The following is an 11,414-nucleotide window of genomic DNA, read 5'->3' as shown; positions in this document are numbered from 1 at the left end:
TCAGGAGGCTGAGGTCTGAGGATGGAGGTTCAAAGCCAGCTTGGGCAAGAAAGTCCGTGAGACTCTTTATCTCCAATTAACTACTAGAAAATCGGAAGTAGCACTGTGGCTCAAGAGGTAGAGTGCTCGCCTTGAGCTGAAGAGCTGAGGGACAGCGACCAGGCCCAGAGTTCAAGCCCCAGAATTGACAAAAAAATGTGCCCAAAACAGCCTGAGGGCTTTTCTGTGAATTAATTTTGTACTTTATGAAATCTGGGATATATTTTATTTTTGGTTAAGGTTCTAAACTGTGTTACCATTAGTTGTGAGAATTTTTAAATATGAGAAAATGTCTTTAGTTAAGTACAGCTTTTTCTTTTTCTTTTCTTCTTTTTTTTTTGGGGGGGGGGGTCCGGTCGTGGGCCTGAACTCTAGGCCTGGGTGTTGTCTCTCAGCTCTTCAGCTCAAGGTTAGCGTTCTACCACTTGAGCCACAGCGCCACTTCTGACTTTTTTCTTTTTGTTTATGTGGTGCTGAGGAATCGAACCCAGGGCCTCATGCATGCAAGACAAGCGCTCTACCACTGAGCCACCTTCCCAGCAAGTACAGCTTTTTCTATGAACTGTGTATGCTTTGAAGTGTGTACTTCTTCCATAATTATTATTATTGCTTGGTGGCTGATTTATTGACTTATTGATAATTATAATAATTAAAAGTATGTCATAGCCAGGTACCAGTGGCTCATGCCTGTAGCCCTAGCTAATCAGTAGGCTGAGACTTTGAAGACTGAAGTTGAAAATTAGCCCAGACAGAGAAGTCCTCAAGACTCATCTCTAGCTAACCAGCACAAAAAGCTGGACTGGAGGCATGGCTTAAGTGACAGAGCACCAGCAGTTCATAAAGAAGCTGAGCAAGAGTGCATTGTGTTAAGCTCATGTGCTGAGCTCAAGCCCAGGCAGGTACTGGTACCAAAAAATATCATTCTGGGTGATAAGAGTACTTGTCTAGCAAGCATGGCACCCTGGGTTCAATCCTCAGTACCCCCCCTCCACCAAGTGTCATTATTTTAATGATTATCCAGACTTATAGAACTAAACCTGTTTTTGTTGGGTTTTATTCAAAATCATAATGTAGTCATCCAAATTATATAGTTACACATGGAAGTTTGTTTTCACATGATTCTCTTTTTTTTTTTTTTTTGACAGTTGTGGGGCTTGAACTCAGGGTCTGGGCACTGTCTCTGAGCTCTTTTGCTCAAGGCTCGTGTTCTACCACTTTGAGCTACAGCTCCACTTCTGGCTTTCTGGTGGTTAGAGATAAGTCTTAAGAACTTTCCTGCCTGGGCTGGGTTTGAACTACGATCTTCAGATCTCAGCCTCCTGAGTAGCTAGGATTACAGGCATGAGCCACCGGTGTCCACCTACACGATTCCTTTTGCTAGTAACCACCCTAATTTTATAGTGAAACAGAAAGTACTTTGAAAACAGTAAGTTACAAAAGATAGTGATGGTCAAATAGTATTACTAAACAAATTGTTACGGTTTTGAAGAAATCCCAAATTCTGCATTGGATTTAGGAAGGCTTTAGTAAACAGTGATCAGTTATAAAAAAAAATTAATAATAAGCCTGGGCCAGGTGCCAGTGGCTCATGCCTGTAATTTTAGCTACTCATGAGGCTGAGATCTGAGGATTGCGGTTCAAAGCCAGCCCAGGCAGGAACGTCTTTGAGACTTTTATCTCCAATTAACCACAAGAAAACCAGAAGTGGTGCTGTGGCTCAAGTGGCAGAGCACTTCCCTTGAGCTGACAAAAAAATTTTTTTAAATAAAAATAAGCCTGGAAATATGCTATTAGGATCATAGCATTAATTTCTGGGATTTTAACATTAAATATCTTGACTTCTGAGTTTCTAAATTCTTATCTCTGTATATGAACAAACTGGGTTTTTTTTGCTTTTGCTTAAGTCACAACAAAGTAGGTTATTATTTTTTTGGGTCCGGTCGTGGGGCCTGAACTCTGGGCCTGGGCACTGACCCTCAGTTCTACAGCTCAAGGCTAGCACTCTTACCACTTGAGCCACAGCACCACTTCTTGCTTTTTTCTTTTTGCTTATGTGGTGCTGAGGAATCAAACCCAGGGCCTCATGCATGCAAGGCAAGCACTCTACCAGTGAACCACCTTCACAGCCCAACAAAGTAGATTATAAATTAGCTGGAAAAATTTTAAAAACCAGTCTTGAACTTTTTTTCAATTTATTTATTAATTTATTGATAGGACTTCATCCCTTTTCTGGTTAAGAGAACAAATGAAAGTTGCATAGCACAATGGTGGCCAGGTAATTTGTAGGGATATATAAAGTTGTGATAGATGGGATCAGGGGAGCTAGAATGAAAGAAAGGGGTAACATTGATCAAGATATATTGTACTCATAAACTGACATGTTGAATTGAAACCCTTTGGTACAACCACTTAAAGATAATAAAAAATACATAAAATGGAATATTGAACCATACATATAAAAAGAGTATCTTACAGTATTAAAATCATAGCAAAATAATTTATGCTATCAAGTCTAATACTGCATAATAAACTGAAATAAAGCTATATTCAGGATATGAAAAAACCAACCTGGATCTTCAAAGTTTCCTGTACAGAGATAGTGCACATATCTAGTGCCTCACCTTTTACAACTTCTAGACAAGGACATAGCTCCTAGCTGTAGCACTCGGCAGGCCTCTGCAATCACGAGTCCTGCTGGGCCATAAAGAATGAAATACCCCTCAACAGATGAGTTCATAAAGAAGATGTGGTACACACACACACACACACACACACACACACACACACACACACACACACACACACACAAAAAATGGAATATTCCTTAGTCCTTTAAAAAGTAGATCTGGCTGGGCGCTGGTGTTTCACACCCATAATCCTAGCTACTCATGAGTCTGAGATCTGAGGGTTGCAGTTCAAAGCCAGCCTGGGCAAGAAAGTCTGTGCAACTCATATCTACAGTAAACTACTCGGAAAAAGCAGGAAGTGACACTGTAGCTCAGATGGTAGTGCTAGCCTTGAGCACAAAGAGGCTCAGGGACAGTGCCTAGGCCCCAAGTCAAGCCCCTGGACGGGAAAAAAATAAAAAAGTAGATGTCATTTGAGACAAAAATGTACTGTATAGAAACTAAATAGAACATGGACTGGGAAGGTGGCTCAGTGGTAGAGCGCTTGCCTTGCATGCATGAGGCCCTGGGTTTGATTCCTCAGCACCACATAAGCAAAAAGAAAAAGGCCGTGGCTCAAGTGGTAGAGTGCTAGCCTTGAGCTGAAGAGCTGAGGGACAGCGCCCAAGCCCAGAGTTCAGGCCCCACAACCGGAACCCCCCCCCCCAAAAAAAAGAAACTGAATAGAACAGTGGTTACCAGGAGTGGAGACTGCAGATATGGGAAATATAGGTCAACGTGGACTAAGCTGGACTTATGTGGAATAATTAAATCTAGAGTTCTAATGTACAACAATGTGTTATATAGTTATTCAAACACTTAAAAAAAACCCAGTGGTAAAGGGGTTTGAACCCACAGGATCCCACTTGCTAGGCAGGTTCTCTACAAAGGAAAATGAAATTCTGCTGCAGACAGCCTTTTAGATTGAGCTAGAAGAGCAGCTCTTCTCTGGGTTTTCAGCCTTTAACCTACCTGCAGTTTGAAATGTCACCTTCTACAACACACATACACCATATTGGTTCTTTTCCTCTGCGGAGCTGGCACTATTAAAATGATTGTTTAGAAACAAGGTTATTTCTCTTTGCTAAACCTTAGATAATGGGGACCCTGATGGATGTCTTTCTTGGAATGGAGCCATTTCATTTCTAATTCAGCAGCTATTTAGGCTGCTAGAGTCCTGGTTAATGCAATGTAATTGTCAGAGCAGTGACTTTCCCACCAATATGTGCAAGAATCCCTCTCTGTTTTGTTTTTCTGGAGGCCATGTAGGTTTAACTTGGTATGCTATAATGTATACAGGAAATTTTATTTTTTTACCACACTATTCTCAAGTTCTGTGAAGATGGAGGCCTGGGAAAGTTCAAGATTAGGCTTCAACCCACACCCACTGCCACAGTGAGGAGGGCATTGCTGCTACAGTGATGGACATTAATAATGCATTACAACAGGTGCAGAAGCCCTCTCTAATCCACGAGGGCCTAATATGTGGAATTCATGAAGCTGCCAAAGACTTAAGCAAGCACCAAGCCATCACTGTGGGCTTGCACGCAATGTAATGAGTCCTTGTGTGAAGTTGTTGAAGGCCCTGTGAGGACGTGAAGAAAACTAGGGAAGCGGGGAGGTTTCTGCAACCCCTTAATGTAGTTGGTTGTAGCTGGTAGTGGTAAAGATGATTGCAACCTCATGCCAAGGATGTCATGGCAGAGTAGTTAAAGAAACAAACATAAAAACAGCTGTTTGCAAAATTAAAGTGGTATCTAACAGGACATCACATGCCAGGTGCTGGTAACTTACGCCTGTAATCTTAGCTACTCAGGAGGCTGAGATCTGAGATCTGAGGATCGCAGTTCAAAGCCAGCCCAGGCAGGAAAGTCCCTGAGATTCTTATCTCCAATTAACCACCAGAAAATCTGAAGTGGCGCTGTGGCTCAAGGACAGCAGCCAAGACCAGAGTTCAAGCCACACAACTGACAAAAACAAAATGAATAAACAGGACATCACAGTAAGAGCACAACTCATGTTGGATTGCTCCCTAGAAGCTTTGAGGGGTAAACTTCAAGGTACCATTTATAGTGCTTTGGCAGGTTTAGAGAGGGTGATCTTTCTTTTTAGTCTTGTGTTTTGTTTTGCCTGTCAATGGAACCAGGTTCTGGAACAGGTTAGGAAAGCACTTACCATAAAAGCACACTTTAAGCACAGGACAGTGTTTTTTTTCCTCTTAGGGCCAGCTACATCCTCAAAGCAGGTGACCCATTAGGCTTTCCAAACCAGGATGTGACACCCCCAGGTTCTATTGAATAGACTAGGAGAAGTCTTATACTGTGCCAGTTCTTCAGCTGTGAGGGCAGAATTCTGACTGTCATTTCAGTCAATTTCTCACTGGCAAACCCACTCAGACTTTGCCAGCTATTTGGGGGTCATTGTAACTCTCTAGGGTTACTGTAAATTTACATTTGCTTTGAGTCTCCACAGTATTTTAGTGGGAATTGAAAATGGAAATGCCATACAATTAATAACAAGAGAGGTAGGTTAGGAAGTCCCTTTACCTTTGTGCCAAAAAGTGAAGATATGCATGAAAAGGCCAATTGAATTAGTTAAGTATGAAAGCCACAAGCATATTTCAGAAGCAAAGGCCAAAAAACGTCCTGAAAAAGTATGAGACAAGAATAGAAGGGTATCAATGTCTTTATACTGAGAAGTATATAGGTATGGGTATAGAAAACCAAGACCTCTTCTGGAATGTAAGTATCAATACTGATAAGTAAAAGTGTTCTTACTTATCAATACAGTAAATGTACTTCTGGAAATATATTAAAAAATAATACACTTTGGAGGCTGAGATTGGAAAGATGTTCAAGGTTCCAGGCGAGCTAAGGCAATAACAGTTTACAATACCTCTTCTCAAATAATAGCTTGACATGATGGTAGGAGAGTTATCTCAGCTGACAGGAAGCATGAAATTGGAGGACCAAGTCAGGCACTTGTGGCTCAAGTTTATAAACCCAGCTTCTCAGGGGGCTGAGATCTGAGATCACCAGCTAAAGCCAGCAATCAGGACAGTCCATGAGCTCTTACCTCCATTTAGTTATCAGAAAACTGGAAGTGGAGCTATGGCTGAAGCTGTAGATCACCAGCTTTGAGTACATAAAACTAAGGGACAGAACCTAGGTCCTGAGGTCAAGCATCAGTACTGGTGCATATGCGTGGGAACATGCACACACACACACACACACACACACACGCGCGCGCGTGCGCGCGCGTGCGACTAACGTCCGGTCATGACAAAATTTGAAACCCTACATTAAAATCACCAGGGTAAAGGGCTGGCAGGCTGGCTCAACACTCAAGAACATGCCTAGCAAGCACAAAGCCCTGAATTCTAACTATATTTCTGGTCAATAATATGATTTGCCAGTGTACTTGTCCAAAAATAGTCTTTTTCTTTTCTTTTTTTCCTTTTTTTTGGTTCTGAGGTTTGAATTCCGGGTCTGGGTATTGTCACTGGGGCTCCTTTTGCTCAAGGCTAATGCTCTTCCACTTTGTGCCACAGCATTACTTCTGGTTTTCTGGTGGTTAATTGTAGATAAGAGTCTTATGGACCTTTTCTGTCTGAGTTGGCTTTTAACCATGATCCTCAGATCTCAGCCTCCTGAGTAGATAGGAGTACAGGTCTGAGCCACTAGTGCCTGGTTCAAAAATATTCTTTACTTAAAGATAGCCATTATAAAATGTATTGTATTTATCTCCAATATATATCTGAACTTAATTTCTCTTTGAATTACCGGGTTCATAGTCTACCAGAAGGAAGAAGTGAAAAAATGAAAATCTTGTCTTGTCAAATGCAGTTCTTGGCTTATAAATCTGTACCAAATACACCTTCCAGATATGTTTGGAAAAAATCAGCAGCAACAATGACTCAACAGTGACAACAGTCAGGAGATAATCAAGAAACTTCTGTATTACTTAAGGTGAGCACCATCCATTTGTCTGCTACTCATATTGTCCAAGACAAAGCGTTTCAACTTCTTGATATTCATTTTGTTAACTGGTCAGTTAGTTTTTCAAAGGAGTTACACCACTGAAATACACCACTGCCTATACCAGACTTTATAGTCAGTTTGTTTGTGTGTGTGTATATGTATATGGCTCTGTATATATTTTCACATATACTTCCAATTGAGATGTAGCTTTCCCATGACAGAAAATAGCTCTTCCATGGAGAAACAGGTTTCTGTGCATTTCTGCCTGCTTCCACTGCACTGAATTGGGAGTGAAGGTTTATACTCCTGTGCCAGCTGTAAATATCTCTATTTCTCTGAGGTCTTTAGGAACTCTTACATGGTCAAATCCTCAGGCTTCCAAAGGGAAGAAACCAATCACCCAGGTCCTGAATAGTAAAAGTAGAAGGGACCTGGACATTCCCTTCTGAGCCCAGCGTGAGATTTATGGCTAGAGAATGTTTCAAGTGATTCTCTTCATTTAAAGGTGGAGGTTCTCAGTTGCCTAGCATGTAAGATGCTCTCAACTACTTTCTGGTTTTTTTTTGTTGGTTGCAGGGCTATTCTTTGTTCTATGTTCCAGGGTTTGAAAGGCCTGAGATAGTCGGTGTTTCACCTCCAGAATGAGATATGGTCCTACCACCAGGTCAGACACAAGGTGTTTGTGATTCCCATCCAGATGTTCTGGTTGGACAACTGTGTACAACATACTGAGAAGCTGTCCTGAGGGGACTTTCTGAGAACTTGCCAATATCCATTCCCAAGAGTCAGGCTTCCTTGCCTATGCCTTTCACTTCAGCTCCTCTCAGTCTCCTCTGGGGTCAAGATCCTGTCACTGCTTAGAAAGTCACATGTTCTTTCTTGGAGCCAATTGTGGAGGTCTTATTGACAAAAGACACAGGGATAGATGGGATGTGCCCATCTTTTGGGATATGGTGGTATTCTTCCTCTAAAGGCTCAGCGACAGCCAGAAACCCAGGCCCATCCACTGTAGCTCTCTATATTCTATTTCATAGCCTGACTCCAGGCGCGCTATAGGGACCTCATGAGGGTCTCTAACTTCTTTCCAAAGCTCAACTTGGCCTTTATCTAAGGTTTCACATCACTGCTAGCCATCTTCCTCTTGATTCTGACCAGACACACACTTACTGCTGTAGCCACATCTACAGTTTTTTTTGATATTTTAGTATTACCAATTTATTTTTGAATTAGCACATGTATAATATGAGGGAGTCTCATTTTGGTATTTTCAAACATGGACACAGTGTAGCACTTGGAGCAAATTATCCTCTCCACTATATTACCATTCCTTTTCTTGTTCATCCCTCCTTTTCAAGTAGCATTTGGTGGGTTTTATTATGTTCGAGTGATTTTTGAGATAGGGTCTCACATTTTTTCCCCTACAGACCTAGAACACAATTGTTTTTTGTTGTTGTTGGTTCTGGGGCTTGAACTCTGGGTCTGGCCACTGCCCCTGAGGGTTTTTTTTTTTTTGCCCAAAGCTAGCACTCTACCACTTGAGCCACAGCTCCACTTCCCACTTTTACTGAGTAGTTTATTGGAGATAAAGAGTCTTATGGACTTCCCTATCCAGGCTAGCTTTGAACTGTAATCTTCAGATCTCAGCCTTCCAAGTAGCTAGATTTATAGGCATGAGCCTATAATGAGCACCCTGGTGAGCACAATCTTCTTACTGAAGCTTCATATTGTAGCTGGGATGACAACACTACTCCCAGCCTTTTCTGTGGCAATGTGGTCTTGAGAACGTTTACCTAAGGTACCTCAAATCCAGTTTATTCCATTTCTCTCTCAAAAGTAGTTGAGATTGGTCTGGGAAGGTGGCTCAGTGGTAGAGCGCTTGCCTTGCATGCATGAGGCCCTGGGTTCGATTCCTCAGCACCACATAAGCAAAAAGAAAAAAGCAGGAAGTGGCAGTGTGGCTCAAGTGGTAGAGCACTAGCCTTGAGCTGAAGAGCTGAGGGACAGCGCCCAGCCCCAGAGTTCAGGCCCCATGACCAGACCAAAAAAAAAAAAAAAGAAATGTACTCATTACCTTGCTCATGTAATTGTAACCCCTCTGTACAGTATTTTCACAAAAAAAGTAGTTAAGATTACAGGCACAAGTTACCACTGCCTGGCCAACCTATATAGCTTCTAACTGCAGAATTCAGGGCTGGGGAAAAAAAGGGCTGCAGCCAAATACTACCTGTGCCCAGCGACACAATGGGCCTAAGACTCTATCAGCTGAACCACAGGAACAAAGCACACAGATCAAATAACAGAAATGTGTGTTATGACTGAAGAAACAGCAAACTTCCCCAGAATAGTATCTCCTTTCTAAGACACCCATACTTGCCCCTTATCATGTTCTGAGGACTGGCACAACATTCTGCACCAGAACAACTTGTTTCCTTTCTGGGCTATGGCAGCCCAGTGACAAGTCAGGTCTGTGACTATCCTTGCTATTCTACAAACTACACACATTAGGGGAGATGGTAGGTGGGGGTGAGTTTCTCCCTGGCACCTGTTTCAAGTGGATTTGAACAGAGCAGGAATTGCCATGTTATAACCCTTTGTCTGAAGCCAAGCCACCCCGTGCTTCTTTTTCTCTTGCTCCAAACCAATAAAGTTATTAATATCTGTCTGAAAGGCAGATATTGACAAGAACACCTTGTCAATCTATGCTGAGAAAACTCCCTTCTGGATGACAGGTGAGCTCTGTACAAACTCACCTTCCTACCACTGAGCCCTGCTCACTGTGCAGCCTACTGCTTCTGACAGACTCAAACCAAGGTGTGATTCCCAGACTCATCCTTCTCTGCATCAGTGACCTAACTTCTTTCAATTTGCTTCTTGGTCTGTAGATAAGGGTTTGGATATTTACTTCTTGGGTCCTTGGAAATACAAACTGCACATGTGAACAACACACCAGGTCCTCAGTGATCAAGCTCCAGAAAGAGCCATTTATACCAGGTCACATGGGATCCACACATCAGTGTGGATGGCAAGATGTCAGGGTCTGTGGAGATCTGGCCTATTCTTCAGCCAGAATAGGTGCATTATGCTAACAGAGTGATAGATGGATAGAATGGGCCATAGTGAATGAGGATTACCTTCAGTTTGTCCTGTATCAGGCAGAATAAGCTGTATATTTGACCTCATTCCAGAGATTTAAGAATTTATATATTACCTTCCAGAGTCCATGGCGCACCTACTGAGGGTATAATACAAGGGCTGTACTAAAAGCACAGAATCACTTGGTGGGTGACTTCCTGACTGAGAAGACAGCTCTTCTTGGCTGCCTGGATGACCACAAGGAGCAGTAAGCCCATCAACTCTCCTGCAAGGGAGGACAACTCAGTTATTACACTGTCATTACAGAAACCTCAGATTGTAACTTGCATTCATGTTTCAGTGAATAATTACTTAATCAAAATGGAGCCCATAAACTTAGGCATTTCAAGTCCTGTTTATTTACTTGTTTTACAAGACCACAAAATGACATATTTTAGATGTTTTCCTTTCCCTGTGAGGTAGGTCCTCAATCCAGTTCCCATCATAGTACAAAACCTGTGGTCACAATTCCATACTCCAAATCAAATGCAATAAAGGGTCCTCAATAAACAAGGGAAGATCTATGTTATAAGTAAGTGCTATGTTCCTTAAAATCTTCAACACATATGCCTTATTTTATGAAAATGTCATGATTGTTTTTATTATTTTTTTGTCGGTCGAGGGGCTTGAACTCTGAGCCTGAGCACTGTCCCTCAACTCTTCAGCTCAAGGCTAGCACTCTACCACTTGAGCTATAGCACCACTTCCAGTTTTCTGGTGGTTTATTGGAGATAAGAGTTTCATGGACTTTTCTGCCCGGGCTGGCTTTGAACCGTGATCCTCAGATCTCAGCCTCTTGAGTAGCTAGGATTACAGGCGTGAGGCACCAGTGCCCAGCTCATGATGGTTTTTATAGTTATTTTTATTTTATATAGGTAAGGTGTATAACATGATGCTTTGCAGTATATGTACAATGAAATGATTTCTATAGTCAAGTAGTCTGTCACCTTCCATAGTTGCCTTTTTCTGGAGTCTATTTGCATGTAAGCCTTTCTAAGAAAACCCTGCTCAGTTTCTAATTACTCAGCCCATTTGGGGAATTTGTAAAGATTCTCCATCAGGAGCTATATAGTAAAATATGAAAACCTATAGATACGATTTTTCATTCAGCTATGACCTACATAAAATGGAAATTGCATTACCTTGCCTGAAAGCTATGAGTTTTAGTAGGAATCAGGCAGGAGGAAGGAGGTGGTACATGCTAATAAACAAAGGCAACACAATCTGTGAGGCCGTAGAAGTAGGGGTGGGGGAAGGGGTGAAAGGGGTACCTGCTAGTCAAAGGATTAGCCTGACTAGAAATTGAGTCTGGGGTGCAACAGGAGGAAGGTTCTGTTACTGAGGAGGAATTTGGAGCAGGCAGTGCCTCATGAGTGCCTGGTCTGGAAGGCTGGTCATCATCTGAACAGCAGCAGGCAGCACCTGCAGAATTTGAGCAGGGATGACATGTTCTGACCAGCAGGTGGCGCAATTCCAGACCTGTAGAATAGCGACTATGTTGAAGACGTTATGATCGCTGGCTGGAAGAGCAGCTTTGTCAGGATATTGGTTGTAAAGAACCAGAGATGGGAGTGATGGGCCTACAGAGTGAACTATG

The sequence above is a fragment of the Dipodomys spectabilis genome, unplaced genomic scaffold (assembly GCF_019054845.1).
Source record: "Dipodomys spectabilis isolate Male_0828 unplaced genomic scaffold, ASM1905484v1 ptg000091l, whole genome shotgun sequence".
NCBI lineage: Eukaryota > Metazoa > Chordata > Mammalia > Rodentia > Heteromyidae > Dipodomys > Dipodomys spectabilis.
The sequence above is the reverse complement of the archived record's forward strand: the minus strand, read 5'-3'. Positions refer to the sequence as shown.